General features: G+C 35.0%; 1 long non-coding RNA gene across 3 annotated transcripts in view; it reads left to right on the forward strand.

Annotated features, from left to right (window-relative positions):
- LOC131423108 (uncharacterized) overlaps window positions 1-3,504 on the forward strand; it is a 70,496-nt gene extending 66,992 nt beyond the window's left edge. For all 3 annotated transcript variants that reach the window (XR_009224234.1, XR_009224236.1, XR_009224235.1), the window contains one exon: window positions 1,504-3,504. This is a non-coding gene — a long non-coding RNA (uncharacterized LOC131423108). The remainder of the gene's footprint in view (window positions 1-1,503) is intronic.
- Window positions 3,505-21,217: the final 17,713 nt, after the last annotated feature.

The following is a 21,217-nucleotide window of genomic DNA, read 5'->3' on the forward strand; positions in this document are numbered from 1 at the left end:
CGTTTTAAACTTCATTTTATATTTTAAGCTTGATTTCTAGATATTTTATAGCTTTTGTTGCTCTTCAGGAGAGATGTTAATGATATTTGTAGTCACATTCAAAGACGTTGAAAATGATTTTGTATTAAAAATGCTGAAATCATTTGTCTTAATTTCAGATTGTATTTTTTACATAAATGTTTATATCATCTCTAAATAATAATAGCTCATATTTTTCCTTCTCATATGTATATATATATATAATTTAATTTTCTTTTCTAGTTTATGTGTCTGATATTTAAAAGGAATGTTCATAAATTATCTCCACTCAGGATAGCAGATTTTTAAAAGTTCTCCCTGTCCTAAATAATTTATCTGTGGTTCTTAGTTGCTAAGACTTTTAAAACCATAATTGAGGTTTTTAACACCATCAAATATTAATCCCTCTTCTATTGAGATAATTCATGTAATATTTTTTCCATTAGCCTATTAATTTAGTTAAACATAACATTATTCTAATACATCATTGGATTCAGTTAGCTAATATTTAGGGTTTTCACATCTAGTTATAACTGAAATAGGCTCTTTTACTGCCTCTTTTTCTAACTTACAATCAAGATTCTATTTGATTTTAAAATGAAATAAAGAGCTTTCTTATTTATATTTTCTGTAAAGTTGTTTAAGAAAAGAATCATCTGTTCCTTAAAAGTCCAAGGGACTGTATTTGTAAAAATATCTGGAACTTATTTCATTTCTTTTCTTTCTTTTTTGGAAGGAGATATAATTTCTATTTCCTTAATATTCATTGAAATATCCACATTTTCTGTTTCTTGATTATCTAATTTTGATACAGTGCACCTTTACAAGAATTTTATACCTAATAGTTGTTTCTCTTATAATTTTAATATTTGAAATACCTTTGGTATCTAAAGATTTTTCCCCTTTTTTATTTTGAATTTTGTTGATTTTTATGTCTACTATTCTTTCTATTTATCAATTTTTGAAAAACTATTAACAGTATTTCCAAATAACCAAATTTAGTGCTATGTTTGCTGTTTATTATTGCTGTTTTGTATTTCATTGATATGTCTTTATCTTATACTATTCTCATTTTTGTTTGAGATGGCTCTCATGCTCTTTTATCTCAAGTTGTCGAATTGAGTCCTTTATCTGTTCTTTATTTTTCTGTTTTCTAATAGATATATTTAGTAATTCCAAAAATCTTGATAAGCACAGTACAGTTTCCATTGAGTTCTCATATGATATCATTTCCATGGTGATCTTCTTTTAAACTAAGGATTGTGTAGTACATTTAGTTTCTAAACTTAAGATATTGTTTTCATTATTTTGATATTGATGTTTTATTTTATTGAATTTTAGTCAATAATCAATATATTCAATTATAGCTATAGAAGTTATTGAAGTTGTTTTCTGCAAATAGACTTACTAATATGTTCATTTATTTTGACTTATGTCTTTTGTTGCTTTATATATTTTAAAAATAAATGTTTATGGTTCTTTTAGGAGGAAAAGGGCCTGGCCCGTGGCAGAGTGGGTCCAGTCCTGTGAGCTTCACCTTGGCTGCCCAAGTTCCCGGAGTGGATCCCAGGTGTGGACCTACACCACTCACCAGCCATGCTGCGCATATAAAGTAGAGGAAGATTGGCACAGGTGTTAGCGCAGGGTGAATCTTCCTCAAGCGAAAAAAGAGGAAGATTGGCAATGGATGTTAGCCCAGGGTGAATCTTCTTCAGCAAAAAAAAAAAAAAGTATAAAACTTTCCATTTTTAGGTAAATTCTATTTTGTCAAATATTAAGTATGCTATGCTCTTTATTGTTGTTTTTGTTCATATTCATACTGAGGTTTTTTTTATTATTTTAATTTCAACTGTTTTTAGTCTTAGTTAATGTAGTAGAAATCATGTTATCTATGCTCTCAAATAGCCATATTCTACAGGTTGATTACTTGTTAATGGTGTAATTTGTCTTCCTATTCCTTGCATTTCCTAGGAATTGGTATTTTGATTTTGAGTGTTAAGTTAACTGAGTCAAGTTGATTTTAGGTATTATTGGAAAATATATATATTCTTTAGCTTGTAATCCTTGAAATTTGAATATTCAGAAGAGCAGAGGATAGGAGATAGTTGATTTCCCACACACGTTTTCATCAACTACTTTCCCCAGGAGGATCTTAGCACTGCTTTGGTGTTATACATCTCATTCCCCATGATGAGGGCTATTGCTGCTTATTTCCATCTTATAATCCAAGTGGGGAAGACAGTGTCCTTTCCAAGAGCAGAAATTTAATGTCTCTTCCAATATATCGTCTTTCTGATAAGCCCATCGCCAAGCATCCCTAGCTGCAGGTACATACCCCTCCTTTTATACCAGTTCAGAGAACTTTAGTTTTTACAAGTGCTTCTCACAGTTATTTGTAGTTCCTTAGTTTCATGCTTAGCTATCTTTTGTATAGTTTCTACAGAACAAATTATGGTGAAAAGAGCCATCAGTCTAAGCCAGCTCATATCTCTCCAGGAAGTAAGAGTACCTACCTAAATTTAATTTCAGGATGGTCTCTTCATCAGCATCTTTTGTAGATTCAATCTTTTGTGTACATATGGGAGCTATATATATATATAGCTTTTAGCTATATAAAACGTGAATTTTTTTAAGTGTTAGTAGGCGTTACCTTAAATGTTGTCAAAGGTAGGTTGTAAATTAATTCAAGAAACAACCATCTTTGAAGAAATCAATAATTAACATTATCCTAATTAAATGTGTAAACACATGTAAGTGTATCTATAAAACTTGCAGTAACTTGTGAATAGAAGCATAACAGATAACAAATTATGCACTAATAATAGTTATAAAATTTTTGTTCTTTAAAAATCCCACTCTGTTGGGTTAATCAGGTAAAGCATTCTCCAGACATAAGAACACATTTTTGTAAATATCTCATGAAGTAAGAAGGAAAACAGTTTTCTCTTCAAATAGATATTTAATCAGCTTTAATTTTAATTATATCTATAAATCCAAGCTATTTTTGCCTTGTAGGATTATTGTCCTTTTCTTTAGAAACCACAGTATTGATTGAAGTGATAGAGATTATAAAAGGTAATACAATGAACCCTTATATATTTGCAGTTTATGACCTTTATATAGTCCAAAATTTTATTCTACTTGATGTAATGAATGAATCTTGATTCTTAAATGTTTTATTTGCCATTTTATACAGATTAAACAGGAAGAAAATAGAAACTTTACAAATGCACTACGGTTCATCAATACATTCCAACCTCAAACCATTTGTTCACCATTCTATACTATTTATGTCTTTCCTCTTATCTATAAATCAAAATAACAGAAAAACATCAACTTTCACCACATTATATGTCAATTTTATTCAAGAGACACAGATTCATATAAAAACGTGCCAAAGCTGCAATTAAAAATTGGACCAATGTTGTTCATTTAATTTATCTTTGCTCACTGACTTTATTGTAAGATGATACTTTAGGATATATATATATATATATATATATGTAATCAAACAGTGATTTATGCAGTAAATGGCAAAATGAACATTTAAAATGGTTTAAATAAGGTAATCATGTATTACAAAAAGCACCGTTAGTGTTGAATTTGTGGTCATTGAAAGAGTGGCTCACCTATATAACTGTCAACTCAAAGTGAACTTCTATCTACTCTACAGGGAATCTGATCACATGTATCTCAGAGTAGCCTAAAAGTGAGGCGATATCAAAACAATGTGCAAGGAAGGTTGTGAATATTAATATCTAAATATACATCATCCCATTTTTATATTTCCTACTGCTCAGGGCCATCCCAATTCTAAGAGGCAAATGTTGTCATTGTAGAGAAGGCCAATAGGAAGTATACTGTTGGTCTTATCAAATGGCAGATCTTAGATGAAGAGATAATACCAACTATTACATATATTAATTATATATATATTTATATGTATCATATAATGTATGTTAATATTTCATTGAATTCATATATCATCTATGTTGTATAAGCAGTCCAACACCAAAGATCACGGTCTTAACTATCAGAGTATGCTAAAGATATTGATGTTTTCATAAGAATTCGATTCATAATTAGTAAGCACTGGCTAAAGTGAGCCCTATTGATCTCTTTTGTTTTGCCTTCAGAATTTGTTGGTTTATTACTCATTTCCCAGTTTCTAACTCTCAGTTCCTCTTTGTTGATCTTAGCCGTTTGTATGTATATATGTATGTGTTGGTAGTAAGGAGCCAAAATATACTAACTTTCTACCCTCTATTGTTAGATATCAGAAGCTTCTCATTAAGAACTATCATCATTTTCTAGTCTAGGGTAACCAACTATTCCAGTTTTTCCAAGACTAAAGGAGTTCCCAGATGCAGGATCTTCAGTTTTTTGTTTTATAATTTTATTTATTTATGTTTCCCCCAAAGCCCCAGTAGATAGTTGTATGTCATAGTTGCACATTCTTCTAGTTGCTGTATGTGGGATGCGGCCTCAGCGTGGCCGGAGAAGCGGTGCGTCGGTGCCCGCCCAGGATCCTAACCCGGGCCGCCAGCAGCGGAGCACGCGCACTTAACCACTAAGCCACGGGGCTGGCCCAGGACTTTCAGTTTTAAAGTCAAGAAAAAAGTTCCAGGAAAACCAGGATGAGTTAGACATTCCATCTTTATGTTTTGCTGCGCGTAGTAGAAAAGCAGTGGACTTTCCTAACCCAGTCCTCCTCCACACACATTTAGTAGTTCTTTGTTTAAGTTGTGGAATAACCTAATGTATCTTCTAATATGGAGATATTTACTAGATATTTCTAGTATGGAGATGATTTACATTAATATCTGAAGTCTTTAGAATAAATAAATCTTCTCTCTTGTTTAAATATTTGCACACAAAAAAAATCCCATGTTTTAGATGCATTCACAAGTTACCATACACAGGCTTCAATAGTAAGGATTTTGTTCTTAAGAGACTTTAAGGAAATTCCTAAAACCTGTCAGATGACCAGTGTTAACCCTTTCTCCGCAGAGGCAACTGTTCCTATAAGCCTTTGTATATCATCCTTAATTTCCATTTAAGAGTCATAAATTTCAAGTTATACTCCTTTCCAGAGCTGACAAATTACACTAGCTCATTGCTTTCTTGTGTTCAACTAGAGAGCCATATATCTTGCACTTGGATGGCTGCATGCTGAATGGCCATCGGGTAATAATAATAATGCAAAATATATAAGAGTGTGTTTTCAGTGATACACAGGGTGAAATATGGGTAAAATTCCTCCTGCCAGTAACAGCACGTATGCTTGAAGTAATAGCTCTTTCAGCCTACGGAGAATGGATCTTTATAATGTTTAATTCTAAATCATCAGATGATGGGCTCTCAATCTTGACAGAGCTCATGGTATGCATAGAGAAATCCCTTCTTTTGATAAGATCATCTTATGCACACTGCACAGCTGAAGAACATTTCAAACCCCCTAATGATTACAATTGCAATTATTATCTGTGATTTATGTCTATGTGTGTATGTTCCTGCATGACTCTCTTATAACTAGTATGTTGTTTAGGCATGTGTTTGGTGACAGGACTTGCATTCTAGTTTCCTCAAGGCTGTATTATTTTAAAAAAAAAGAAAAAATCAGTGCTATGAAACACTATGGTAATCATATGTGTATTCCACTCTCAGCACATAAACATATATTATGTAACTTTTCCAGACAAAGCTCTCCTACAGATTCTTGGGAGACCTCCTATGCAAGTATATAACAAATGAGAGGTAAATTTCAAACAAATAGCTTATTTTCATTTCCAATTCAGTCATCCATTATGTAGATCCATTACGTTTTGGCTCCTGTGGAGCTGAGCACCGCAGGAGCAAAGAGTTGAGCAGCACTGACTACCATTCTGATTAGACCAGAAGCTGAGATGGGGTAATTTAAATAGAATAGGCTGGCCAATGGCTGGTGGAGGGAGTTGAATGAAGCAAGGAAGTCATTTACAGATTGGGCAGCATCACAAAGGCGAGGTTATCCAGGCTCAGTCCCTCATCCATAGCTCATGTGGTCTTCCTTGGAATAGTGTGGCTGTCGCCTGCTGTTAAAACTCACTTTGTTCTCTTGCACATTAGCAAATAACATCTATTTGGAACTATTAGGATTTGGTACGGTTTCACTAAGGAAAAACCCCGCAGAGCTTTAAATAAGAAACTACACCTGACTTATCTAATTCTGTCTTCACATAATCTATACTCTGGTAATTGGAAATCAAACAACAAATGTAAGAATGAAGGTTATTTAAGTTCAAGAGTTCAGAACAAATAACAATACGACTTTGATTCACGTTGCTGATGGAAGCAGAGATAATTACAGCAGATATTGGACAACTTTCTTCGCCTTTAGGAAAGCTGGGCAGTGAGAGAACTGAAGGACCAAGTTGAGAGTGAATCTTTGGTGGCAAGTTTAGACATTAGTAAATTTAATGATCCTGCTGATTCATTACAAATACTAGTAGTTCCTGTTGCTGAGATATGAATTTGAACATGAAGTAAATGTCAACATGTAGAAGAGGGTCATGTGGTGAGGGTTCAAGCCTGGGTGACTGCCCCTTCTCAGAGCAGGCTTGTTGGTCCCATTTAATGCAATGTTTTGTTGAACTCAAACAATAATGCTGTGGTGAAATTGGTATTACTATCCATATTATACACATAAAAAAATGAGGAAATGTGCTATTGTGAATTTCATGGATTTGGACAATTACTGACGTCTTTGAAAATACTCTTTATTAATGGTATCAAAAAACATGTCAAAAATTACAAATTGTGTCTTCATCCTGGCAGTCTGATTTGAGTGCAGTATTTGGAAAATAATTTTTTTATCACCACAGAATGAATGACCAGTTCACTTTTCATTGAATCAATAGCACCATCATGTATATTGCACAAAATTTCATTTACTAGAGTTATTATAGACATTTAATATTAAGAAATATTAAATCCAAGAATTCATTAAATATTTTGGCTATAATTAGAATGATTTCAAAGGCTTTCTTTCATCATTTCAATATTCAGTTAATGCTAAACACTTGCTTTCTTAGGAAATACTGTGAAGCAAATGCTTTCCTACTCCTGTCTTTTAGTGTTCAAAATATAGAGTCCTTTTTGGAGATTTGTCTTTCTGAAATTAATAACTTCTTTTGTATGAAAAGTAAGTTCTAAAGATCAAATAGAGCATGTGCAGGTAGATAGAGCATGTGCAGATAGAATTTGGCCCTTAAGACAGAGCTTGCCTAAATCCTGCTTTCAGAAAGCTGAAGGCAAAATGATCTTGTGCAAAATGTGTTTAGATGTCAATTTCCTCATCTAGTGCAGAGCACTATTCTGTACCTTAGGGTAAAACTGGCAGATCATCATCAATCCTGTTTTGGCCTCCTAATGCAAATTGAAAACATAAAATTTGGTGGGTATGGATTAAATTAATGGTAGGAAAAACACACAGGCCTCTTTTATACTGTGAGATGTGAACATAAAGTTGACAATTATTACCAGAGTCTACTCTGGGGCCCTTTTACCATGAGTGGATTTATTTCATCTACTTTGTCTAGTGTGAAAGACATAGGCAACCTGCAAGGCAACACACACTTGGAGATAGCCCTTGACAAAATATACACAGTTGAAGGGAGAATACCCCTGTCTGTGACTTTGCCTTGCACTCTAATCCTATTATTGGAGGTGGCAGAGAAGAAAGATGTTTTCCAAAGAGCAGGTGCACACAGTAAACCAGCCAAAAGTAGGAATGTCTTGGGCAATAATGTTTTAGTTTAACCAGTGCTTTACCACTCTAAATCTCTAAGCAGAAAACTCCAACTTTCCAGGCGACCACACTACGCTTCATAAATTAGTGTTAACATTATTTGTGACTCTTCTTACTGTGTATGTTTCCAAATATTGGATCCTAAAGTCCACTTCCCTTTTCTTATACTTACTAAAGCAAAACATCCATACAAGGAACAAAACTCCTCCTTTCCCTGGGCAGCACATATATTTTTTCTTTGTAATGGGCATATTAAAGCTAACCTTCACATCTGTTCCACTGTCTAATTACACATGGAAAGAAAAAAGCATAATTCACAACTGTACCCTAAAACATAAGTTGTATATGATTTAAATTTGTGTGCAGTATACACTTTATTCCAGGCAGTATACATCTGTTATGTTATTCTCCTGTCATAGACATAAATCAACAGAGAATGTCTTTTCCTGGGGAAAAATCTTTTGCTGCCTTTTCCCCTATGTAAACAAAACATGGTTTTCCTCTACAAACAGATCTTTCATTTCATTCATTTTTAGAGCAAAGTTCAAATGACTCTATTGGTCCTGTGAGTTTTCTTTGATTCCAAGGACTAGGCCCAAACTTAAGACAAAAACAAAAACAAAAAAAACAACCAAAAGCACTCAGACAAAAAAGTGGTCACTTCGTGAGAATTTTACAAACACCAAGTCACACAGAAGCTTTTTCTTTAGGAATCTTTTTATAAAAACTTTGTATTTAAGGAAAGTTAACAGTTGAATTGGTTTAATGTGAAAACAATAGACCATGGCCATCAATAAATAAGCGAAATTTCTGATTCCATAGACTCAAATCGTGCTAATTATTCTGTGTTCAGTCCAATCAATTCATTGTTTCTCACACTGCCAAGAGTTGTTTCCTTGAATAAAGAAAATTTAGCCATAATATTTTAATTTTATTTGAAAATTAACTATTTCAAGTAAAGTATATAATTTATAGTGGAATTTGTTTTGGGATAGTAGAAATATCAGATAATTACATTCTTGTCTATATAGTAGGTGTTTTATAAATGTGAATAAAATGAATAAATTGAACTGAAAAAATACATATCCGCCATCCATTTCATCCTCCCTGCCCCCATTGTCACTCTCATTGCCTTGCACATAGGATTGTTTTACAAAGATGGCTACTTGACAAGTCTTTTTGTTCCAAAATCATTCCTCTAACACATTTTCTATGGTGCTCTGAGATTTATCATTCTCAATTACAATGTTTCTGTGATTAACTTCATTTTTCTTGCTCATCCAATGCTTGACAAATTGCATCCAGATCTTTTATTTTGGATTAAGGCATACCATAGATCCCTACCCTATCTTTATTCTCTTTCTAATTCTGGGAATTTTTTTAGTCCTTTTTAAGTGACACTATATACTATTCTATTTGGTCTTACTCCAAACTTTTTCTGTTTTCTCAATATCAAACTCCATCTCTGCTACTCTCGTAACTGACCTCTCTTAGTAGATTTTTAGACTGAGGCTATTTGAAAAAACTCCATCTTCTAATCTCAACGTACCTGTTCCTTTTCTACTTCCCTCTGGGTTCAGAGAACTATCTTTTAATCTTGTTTACCAAAGCTAACCTATCTACCAAGGCTGTGAGTCTTTCCTCTTATCATGTATGACTTTTCTCTCTTCTAAAATCTCTCTCTTCCCTGCATCCTTCCGGTCCACTGAAAATATATTCTAGGGAACTTCATTCAAAAAACTAATAACAAGGAAAAATAAATGTATCTCCTTTCAAATTATGTTCCCATCAAGGGTGATAGACTCACCTCTCTACTTCTGTAATTACTGGAAATGTTAGTATACATTTATTGCCTCTGTATTATAATTATACCCAAATCCTAAGTCCCTTGCAGATTGACTTGATTCTCATCACTCTTCACAACTGCTCTTATAAATATAATAAAATCATTATTCTTAAGTTAACATTTATTGAAGGTTTTCTATGCCAGACATAAGCTAAAGCCTTCACATGGATTAATTAATTTAACTCACATATAGATAAGACATTGAAAGTGTAGATAGCTCAGAAAATCATCGAAGGACACGGCAGAGCTAGCAAGTTGAAAAACTTGGGTTTGAATCCAAGGTGTCTAATTCCAGAGCTTATATGCTAACTGACTTTTCTCTTTGAAATCAAATTTCAAAACAAACATGTTATTATAGAATTATTTTAGCTGTTATCTTGAATTTTCTTTACCATTCATCACTATTGACTGCCACGTTATTAATTCATTTTTTTACTTTCTTGCCATCTGACATTGTGATTTTTTCTGTTCTCTTAATTTCCTACCTGCTTTTTCTAGTGTCTCTACTGCTGAGTTTTATTCCTCCTTCGCTCTACCAATGCAGATGTTCCCCAGGCGGATCTTTCCATGACCCTCTGCTCTCTCATAATTTCTCCCTCTGCCCCTATATCTTTTCAACTATCACCTCTATGTGGATAACTCCCAGTGTTATAAATTCTGCTCTGACCTTCCTCCTGAGATATGAACTTGAATTTTCAATTGACTCTTGTTCATTCCTTGCTCCTTGTTGAGGCTGAATATAACTTCACCTCCAAATAAAAGGATAAAGTTAAATATTATTACCACGATGTCATCACAGACATTATTTTTTCTGGCCCCACAACTACAAATACTGTTACTCCAATAAAGATTGAGGAACTGGTCCAAAAGAGGAGCAGTATTGCTCAGGTTTATAGAAAAAGGTATATAAAAAGGTGTAGCAAGAAGCCATTTTATTAAAGAGTAAAATAAATTTGTATGTGGAACTCAGTGCTTTAAACTTTTGAGATGTTTTAACTCAGTGTTTTAACTGTTCAATATGCTATATCATGGGACATTTCTTAGGTGATATGGTTCCTATGACTATTTTCGTCAGCTCCATTCTTTCCTTGAAACCAAATCCTGGACTTGATCCTAGTCTTGTCATCTTCTCCAGTTAATTCTCTTTCAGTGTAATCACTTTTTCCTATTCTAAGTCATCCTTGGTTATGCTGAGAGCACAAAACTTGGAAATTTGTTTTAGACAGTTTGATGGTCTCTGTAATACTAATGGATCTCAGATCCTACGATCAGTTTTCAGATTAGTAGGCGAGGCATGCCATTCACAGAGATAGTGGATGCATCTTTTTCATATAGTTTTTCTTTTCCTCACAACTATTCCGTTCTAACAGACATGCTACACTATTCTTGGCAATTCATAAAGGTCTTTTATAGATAGTCTTAAGCAATCTATTGTTCCTGTAGCTTCTAATGGATTTGGTAATGCTAGTAAGTGCAAGGAATCACAGGAGTAAAAACCACTGTATTTTCTCTGAGAGTTTGTGCAAGTTGATGGTGGTCAGAACAATGTGCTGGATAGGGTTACCATTGCCTGTGGTATGGCACTATTGGGCATACGTTGGAAACTGCACCTTGAGAAATAACAAGTCCCAGCTGAGAAAAAATCAGAGGGAGGTTGGCAATTCAAAGGGAGTGGATGATTACCAAGCTTCATCAGCTGAAGTCAAATGGGTAGTAGATGAGGACTTTGATTCAAATGGAGAGAAAGCTAATGTATTTAACCTGAATAATCTGAGAGCTGATCTGTAGACACCCACTATGCATTTTTATGTTGTTGTTGCCATCTGTAGCATGCGTGTCCCAGGTTCATCTAGTGGAGTTAAAACATTTTAGATTTCTTTATAATTTTCAGTCTGAAGATGGAGGATACTGAATATAGATGTAGAGAATTTTGAGTAGCAGCCTATTAAAATAGTATATAAACCAGGAGCCATGATCAAAGTTTTCTGTAATAAAGGCAACTTTTATTACTGAATAGAGTATTAGTTGCTGAGGGGAATGGGTGACTGGTAGAGCTGTAATGTACTGTCGTGATTGGACTACCTTTTGTCATTGAGATGATGAGAAAGCTATGAGATGTGATGAATCTGAAATTAAGTTCATTGTGGTAGGAATACAGGGTTCTCAGAAGTTGGAGAGTTTTTAGTAATATCTTATACTTCCCATCTCTGTCCTTGTTCTAAGCGCATGCCTCAGGCATTTTTATGTACTTAAGATTACTATTTCAGATTAATGGCCACCCAGAGTTCCTAAGGCCATGTTATGAATGAGTCATGGTAAATTATTAGGTAAATGCAACAATAAATCTGTAGAAAATTAGCGTGGCTTTCTCTGATCAATCCGTGCAAGTGGTCTTTCTGATAGAATAGGACCATCTGAGTGCTGAGCTTCCTAGGATTCTGGAGAACTCTCAGTCTCAGTCAATAACATTTGCATAGAATTGTCTGGCTAGTTGCTTCAGCTAATTTTTGTGGGGCAGAATGACAATTGATTTCTTAGATGAGAACATTTTTTAGGGTTAGTGAACTTTTTCTTCTTTTTTCATAAGATGTCTTATAAGACATGGGATTCTAGATGTTTCTTTGGTTTTCCTGACTTTAGAAGTCAAAACTCTATCAAGGAGGTCTACCTGAACTTGCACAGTCTGAGTTTCTGGGCCACACTCAGCTGCTGTAGGCTGTGGTGCTCAGAAATAACCATCACTGATGGAGCTGTTCCTCTAGAAGAGCATCCCTATGCGTTGAAGACATTTTATTCTCTGTTATAGTTACCAGGACTATTCTTTGGTGTTTCAGTTCTCCTTCTTCTGGAAACATGGTAGGATTGCAATTCCCTGTGTTCTTTAAGTTTAAAATGGCTGTAACTATTGTTACAACCTACTAGCTTTTGTAATTGCCCACGTATTTACCTTTACTGAGATCTTTATTGCTTCACATGGCTTCAGGTTTCTGTCCAGTGTCTTTTTATTTCACCTTGCAGGACTCCCTTTAGAATATCCTGCAGAGCAAGTCTAATGGTAACCAACTTCCTCAGTTTCTGTTCATTTGGGAATGTCTTAGTTTCTTCTTTACTTTTGAAGCAAAGTTTTGCCAGATATAGGATTCTTGGTTGGCAGTTTTTGTTTTTTTTTTAATTTTAGCAACTTTGAATATATTGGCCCAATGCCTTCTAGCCTCCAAGGTTTCTGATGGTAAATCCTCTTATAATCTTATTGAGGATCCTCAGTATGTGATGATTCACTTCTCTCTTGATGCTTTCAAAATTCTCTCTTTGTCTTTTGAAAATTTGATTATAATATGTCTTGGTGAGAGTCTCTGAGTTCATTTCACTTGGAGTTTCTTTAGCTTCTTAGAATGTTTACGTTCATGTCTTTCATCAAATCTGGGAAGTTTTCTGACATTATGTCTTTGAATATTCTCACTGCCTCTTTCTCTACCGCTTCTGCTTCTGAGAGTCCCATAATGTGTATGCTGATTTACTTGATGATATCCCACAGATATTTAAGGCTCTGCTCACTTTTCTTTAATCTTTTTTCTTTCCTTTCCTCAGACTCAATAATATCCATTGCCCTACCTACAAGTTTATCTATTCTTTACTTTGCCTGCTCAAATCTGCCTTTGACTCCCTCTAGTGAATTTTTCATTTCAGTTATACTTTTCAACTCCAGAATTTCTTTCTGGTGTCTTTTTAGGTTTTCTATCTCTTTGTTGATATTTCTACTTTTTCATACATCGTTTTCTGGAATTTGTCCACATCTTTCCTTTCTTTGCACACTTTTAAGACAGTTGTTTTAAAAGTCTTTGTTTAGTTAATCTGTTATCAGGACTTTTTCAGGGAAAGTTTCTGTTGATTTATTTTTTTCCTTTGAATGTACCATATTCCTGTTTCTTTGTATTTCTTGTGATTTTTTGTTGTTGAAAACTGGACATTTGAACGTAATAATGTGGTAACTCTAGAAATCATGTTCTCCTCCTTTCCTAGGGTTTGCTTTTTTTCATTTTGTTTATTGTTTTTGTTTTTGGATTATTGTAGGCCCTTTCTATTTCAAGGATCAGTATGAGATGTAAACTTAAGGTCTTCTCAAGTTTTTTCTGAGCCTATGCCTTTCTCTAGGCGTGCAAGGTGACTTGCTTTAATTTCCTTCCTATATGCAGTTGCTTTTGAATGTTCTAATTTTTCATGTCTGGCTCCCAAAGGGGGAAAAAGAGAAAAATGAGGGGGACTAAGGGCTCTAGTATTTTAAGTCCACTGATAGTCACTTCTGCTAGAAGGGTAGGGGCTTGCAACAGCTAGGGGATGTACAACAACAATGGCTCCCTCCTTCTTTGTCTGCACCTCTGAGATCAGAAGCAGCAATCACTGATCAGATCACATATCCCTGATATTTGAAGGACAGAGTCCTCTTTGCCCACTTTGGCTTCTACTAGCTGCATGCCAGCTGCTCCTGAATTGCACGCATGGCTGCCTGACACGGGGAAGGGAGGTGGGGAGTAGATGCTACTGTGCTAAGAGGTGAAATTGACTGAAATTAACACAATTTACCATATAATTCTTCCCCTGGCAGTTGCAAGACTTCAATAGATTCCAGAATTCCAAAATAGTTACATCAGATAAGATTCTGCTAGTACAATTATTGTATAGGTAGAGAGACAGATTCCTGGTGCTTCTTACTCCACCATCTTCCATATTTTTTCTACATTTACTTTTTTAAACAACCTTATTGGGACATAATTGATATACAAAGAACTGAACATATTTAGTATGTACAACTGATGAGTTTGGACATATGCAAACACCTGTGATACCATCATTACAATCAAGGTAATAGACATATGCAACACCTTCCAGAGTTTCTTTATGTCCCTTTGTGTGTGTGTGTGTGTGTGTGTGTGTGTGTTAAGGACATTTAACATGGGATCTATTCTCTTAACAAATTTTGAAGGGCACAATACTGTATTGCTAACTATTGGTACTATATTGTACAGCAGATCTCTAGAACTGATTAATCTAGCATAACTGAAACTTTATAACCATCAAATAATCAACCTTTACTTTTTAATGAGTCTAATGAATTAATATAAGAAGACATGCTTCTTCAAATCAATGTAACTGTCGTAGTATTTGGATGTCCTCAGGGAGATTGCTTGAAAAATAACTATTTCTTTCTCTTAAATTCAAAGAGAATTTTTCCAGCAGTTTCCTTTGCCACAAAAGAATAGCAACCTTGAATAATTTCTTTTAAAACAATAGTTTGACAATTTTCAAAGCAGAGTCAGATTATTAACAACAGTAATTCTGTGAGGCAAATTGTATGTTAATCATCTATGTCATTATTTGTCATAATTTTTTAAGGGTCACTCATAAAAAACGTGTTTCTGTTCTACACTAAAAAAATTCTTCATAGAAGTTAAGGAAAGTAAAGTGAGAGCTTTGTTGAAGATTTAAGAGAACACGCATATCAATTTGGGCTCATGAATGATGGGTGTATATTTCTAAAAATCAGTAAGTAGACCTCTTCTGGAAACTAGAAGTGTTTAAATCATGGATTTGAATGAGATCACTTAGGAATTGTGAAGGAGGAGGAAACTAATGTCATCAGGAAACATCATTCTAGTAGAAATAGCTCCTTTGGATAATTAAAAGAGAGAAAAAAGTTTAAAGGGAGAAAATTAGGAAATTTTATTAATGCATGGAGTCCATCACACCAGGCAAGTTGGGCAATGTCCTAGTCTAGACTTAAATAAGAGTGGATACAGTCCCAAATTACTGTCCAGTCTTCCTCATTATTATATGCTAATGCACCCTCAATTAATGGGTGAAGCCAGACCAGAAATCTCCACTTCTCTGTCCTTCTTGACATTCCATGCAATGTTTTCCATGGCATGGAATGCAATTCCAAATTGAAAGTTTTAAGTTCAACATTGTCGACTTAATCATGTAAAATAAATAAATTCTACCTATTCGGGGAAATATATTCCTATCAGAAATCTATGAAAACATAACAAACAAATAATAACATTCTAAATTAACTAGTGGAATGACAGAAGGAACAATATTAAAACGTTTCTATACACAAATGCTCTGCCATGCAATTCTTTTCCACCATGAGAAATTAAAACCAGATATCTTCATATGACTCAAGGGAAGATTCCAATATGTCTCTCCACCAAATTAATTCCAATTCAATCATTTTTAGCCTTGCTTGTAATAGATGTCAGGCCTCTGTAATATCAGGCCTCTGCAACATTAACCAGCTTACTTTCGTACTACAATTCCGAAAACCAAGGCAGTGCTCTGGAGAACATGAGATAATCTGAACAGAGAACCCACAAAGGAAACTGAGAATATGCATTCAAGAAATAAGAGCTAAACCTATAAGTTAAATTAAGAACTGTTTCATTGAAGCCTTTGAAGTGGGATTTCTAAGAATAATCTTTGAACTCAGACAAACTTATATTGAGATTCTACCAATGAAACACATTACTTGTGTGACTTGAAGCAAGTCACTTATTCTCCTGAAAGCCTCTCCTCTGTTAAACTGAGATCTAATAAGTACTTTATTCTGAGGATTAAAGAGATGAGACTCATGAGGAACCTGAAAGATGGAAAATATTAAGTATTAGCTACCTACCTCCGTCTAAGTTACTCCTAGCAATTTGAATTCACTAACATAATGTGAAGGCACTGAATATCATGTGTATATGCGTCTGTGTGTATGTGTGCATGAGTATGTGTAAACAATCGTTTTCTTACTCACTAGGGGAAAAACTATCAAATTTATCAAAAGCATTTCCATCCAATATTTTCATTCAATATTTACAATTAGATTAGACATTTCTAAAGAAATTACCTCAGTTTAATTTATAATCTACAGAGATTCTGGACTATGAAATAGTATATACCTAATAGATTAAGCAATTTGGAGATCAAACATGTGAAATCATTTTTTAATTATTTACCCTGACTTATCAATCAAATATAGAAGGCAGAATTCAGAAAACTCATAATTTTCTTTCATCAATAAGACAGAATTATTCTTTCTTGAAAGCAGTGTTCTTGGCACATGAGAACATCTTAAATGATATGTAGGAGGCTTGACGTTTTGAAACGCCCATGAATATCTGCAATATCACGTTTTTCAAATGGGTTTGGAAATAAGTCAGTTTATGATTTTCATGGGTAAACAATCTAGTTCACCTTAGCTTATGTGCAGTTAATTTTTTAAACAAGGGTTATTTGAAATAGTCCTTTTTACTTCCTTCTTTTAATGATATTTAGGGACTGATAGAAGTCCCTCCTTCTAAAAGGGCATCCTGCCCTGTGTCTTCCCCTAATGATAGACAGCTCTGCAAGACTACTGAAGTAACAGAGGGGTCACTTAAAATACCATCTGGCAACCTGGAAGGATTGCCCTCATTCAACACAAATTTTATCTAAGAATCAGCTAATTCACCAATGTATGTCTGCAATGTCCTCTTGTCTATCTAAGCAACCTTAGGTCGGTGACGTTTTACTTGAGATTAAAGATGAGAGAATATTGTTGGTGAGTCATCATAAAAGCATAAAAAACAGTGAAAACTACTTATAGCAAGTCATATTAAACAGATTTAAATGAGGGAGAACTATACTATGAATTGACAATGGAAAGGAGTTTGATATTTACCAGGTATTGTGACTTAAACAGTGCTTTTAGTAATATGGACCTCTTTTTGCTCTATAACATAAAATGATAACAAACTCACATATCCTTACAGTATTCTTGCTAAAAAATACAGTAGTAGATGAGACAAAAGCTTTTTATCTACTTAATTTGTCTCTCTCTTTAAATCCATGTTTTTGCTGGTAAGAAACACATTGCATTGGATCATTGAAATGATAATGCATTTTGTTAAAATGGGAGGCAAAATTAGAGTGGTCTTAGGCAAAATTCTTTGTAAGTATGGGAAAATCTATTAGCCACCTGCAGAGCAGCTATGCACCCAACATTTATCACTGAAGTCTAACACAAAACAATTAAATGAACACACTAGAGGAAACCTCTCAAATCTCCAACAGAACTTAGATGAAATGCTAATCAGAAAATATGATTTGCAAATATCATACAAAATTACCCAAAAATAAAAAGTAACACAGAATACCATGTTATTTTTTTATGTGCATTTCTTATGACATTTCCTATTGTGAAAGTGGAAGTCAATACCCTAATCGCTCTCTCTCCAAAGGAAATTTGGTGAATGTTAAGAATTTGGTGATCTGAAGCTTTTATTCCTGGAAAGCTCCACTATTATTTTTCTTCACTTGTGCACTGACTTCATCTATGTCATGTGGTTTATTCTCCTTCAGAACTGCTGATCCTCCTTAACAAACGTGGCATCACCTTGGGGTTCTGCTACTGCCACCATTATTGCTGGTGGTGCAGCTGGTGGGGTTTTAATCACTTGAAATAACTCCAACCCTTTCATTCCCCAAACTACTCTTCTGCAAAATGTCTCTGAAGCCTCACTTAAAATGTGCGTGGGGTTATCTCTGCTTTCAGAGGTTCCGTGTATTAATTGTGCAACTCTGTATGGAGCCTTTATTTTGTCAGTGTCTGTGTAAAGTACTTCATGTATGGAAGAACCTTCCCCTTCTCTCAGGAAGTTCACAATTGATCAGAATGACACATAGAATATTGTATGATTCACTTTATGTCAGAGGAATGAACAGAGAAATGGCTACTAGCCTGTATTCAGCAAAGGCTTTTTGGAAAAGATGGCTGAGTTGAATTTTAAAGAATAAATACTCCTTTGGCAAAAGAAGAGTCGGGTTTGTGTGTGTGTGTGTGTTTGTGTGTGTGTTGGTGGGAGTGCTGGTGGTCCTGGTTATGTTTTCAGGCAGAAAGAAAACCTGTGCACAGATCCGTATGTGTAGGGTGCCATATTATTTTTTGGAATACTGTAAGTACTTCAACTTGGCTGGAGTATAGCAGACAAAGTTGAAATTAAGGGACATGTGTAGAAAGAAAGGAAGTTAGCAAACAGCACAAGAGGGATTTGCTTGAAGAATGAGCTGGGAACAGATGTTAATGTATTCTGCTCTTTGTGGCCGTCCTGATCAACTGGGTCTGAAATTATTACTACCACTTCTACTAGTACCCTCACCAGTACCATTGCTGAAGTCTCAATATGCACCAGGTTTTGTACTAAATGTTTTACACACATTAGGTCCTTTAATACATCAAGTCTATGAGATTTATTATTATTTTAAATTTTTGTCTGGGAAAGTTTAAACTTAGAGGGTGTATAACTTGTTCAAGTTGTGCAACCAGTAAGTGGCAGAACCTGGTAACACAGTCTCCCTTCTTACCCAGACTACCACACTGTATTTAATTTCTATGTTTTCTCTCTCTTATGGTAGACCCATAACAGAAGTTTGTATCTCCAAATGTCATAACTTGAACATCCCCAGAAAGGATGATCCACTGCTAATTATTTCTTCAAAACTGGTTAAAAGATAGAGAATTCAATCTTGTCTAACTTACTTTCTCACATTGCCTAAGACCCTGTCATTATATTGTTTTTCTGTTCTCAAACAACTTAGTTCTTTCTAACGCCCCCAACACACATGTTCAGCTGATGATATTGCCATAGAATTCATTGTAAAAAATAGAAGTCATCAGATGGGCACTCCCTCATTTCCCTAATAGCAACTCTAGAACTTGCAGCCATATGCCCCAGGCTTTATTTTTTCCTCTATTTTTAGGAAGGAGAAAGGTTCTCTCTTCTTAGTGAAGGTCAGTTCCTTCACATTTGCTCTGCACCCCATTGTCACTTGTCTTCTTAATGAATTCACTCTTTCAATGTTTCCCCTTTTCTCCTACATCTTCAAGGTATCCCCTACAACTGGATCATTTGAATTTTTATTTCCCATTTACAAGCCTCCCTTGATCCTACATCTCTTTCCTTTACTGCTCTGTTTTTCTGAGTTTCCTGCTCACTGTCCCAGCAAACTTTCTTGGCATATTTTTCTATATACATGGTCTTCAGTTCTAAAACATCTACTCATTCTTTGTGTGTGGAGTGTGGGGAGGGAGGGTGGAGGTTAGGGTAACACTTGTGTATTAAGACTTACTGGTTAAAATGAAGGTTGGAATTAAATCATATACTAATCCTTAGCATCACATCTGGAAAAGGTAAAATACCCTACTTCACCTCTGCCCTCACTCCACTGTCCCACTCACCATTATCATGACCAGACCATTATGGCAAGAGTGGAGGGGCAGTTGTGAAGGTTGGGAAGCATTAGTTGGCTTACTGATTCATCAGCAGCTTAAGAGCCATCATATCCTTATGGCCTGGATGTTGATCTATGTAGGTTTTGGCTATGTGTAGGAAGGTCAGTGAGAAGTGATTCCTCCAAAACCAGACTTAGTGATTTTTGGCTTAGCAAATGGATGCCACTCAGTGAGCTTGTTGAACCACGAAACAACATGGTCCCCATATTGTGAATATTTAAAGGCATGTGTGGTTCTCTACCTGCCCCCGGAGCAGTGGCTAGTTTCTGCCCGTCCATTCTCTGATTCTTTAGGCAGCTCCATCCACAGTACCGTCAGATGTCCCTTCATATGCTGCAGTACAGCACTTTCATGTCCAATTGTTAGCGTGGTCAGCGTGAGTGATCACGCACTAATGATGGAAGTTAAAGAGCTTAATGGTACTCCTAACCTTCAACTTGGGTTCTATAATCCTCCTCCAAGCAGAATGTTTCAACCTTGAAAAGATTGTACACAAGAAAGTTTCAAGCATCCGTATTCTATCATATAGCCAGGTCTTTAGACCTTCAAGATTTTGCACAATCTGGCTTGCCCTCACTTCAACCTCAAATTATTTTTCTTCTCCTATACTCTATGTTTTAGTCCTACTGGTTTCCCATCAATTTCCTATGTGTTATACTCTTTCCCAGAAAGGGACATCGTACATGATATCTCCTATACCTGAAATTATCATTCCACCACTCTGTGGATGGCTAACTCTTGACAATTCACTACGTCTTATGTCAAATATTCCTTCTCCAGAGAAGTTTTTCTCTAACCTCCGAATCTAAATTTGTTATTTTCTCTCATGACGTGCTGTCCTTTCCTTTATACCTTTGTCACTTTTTCAAATCTGCTTTGTTTGTCATTTAATTCTCAGCAGTTATCATGTTATCAGCACACAGAAGTTCTTCAATTAGTACTTTTAATGAATACATAAACAAATGGATATATGAATGAATGATGAGTTCTTTATTTTTCCTACTCTTGAGGTGAATTGGTAGGAGGCAACAATGTTCAGCATCCACTTATTTAAAACACTGAGCTAGGCCCCTTTCCCTTCATTTTCTATTGTAATCCTAATAGAAACTCTATGAAGGAGTCATGATTGTTACATCAAAGATTTATGTCAGGGAAATAAATTCAGACATTCACAAATTTACTCAAGGTCAGAGTGTCTATTTACTTACTGACTATTTAAGTAAGTCTATTTGATTCCAAATTCAGTGCTCTA

This window comes from Diceros bicornis, chromosome 27, assembly GCF_020826845.1.
Source record: "Diceros bicornis minor isolate mBicDic1 chromosome 27, mDicBic1.mat.cur, whole genome shotgun sequence".
NCBI lineage: Eukaryota > Metazoa > Chordata > Mammalia > Perissodactyla > Rhinocerotidae > Diceros > Diceros bicornis.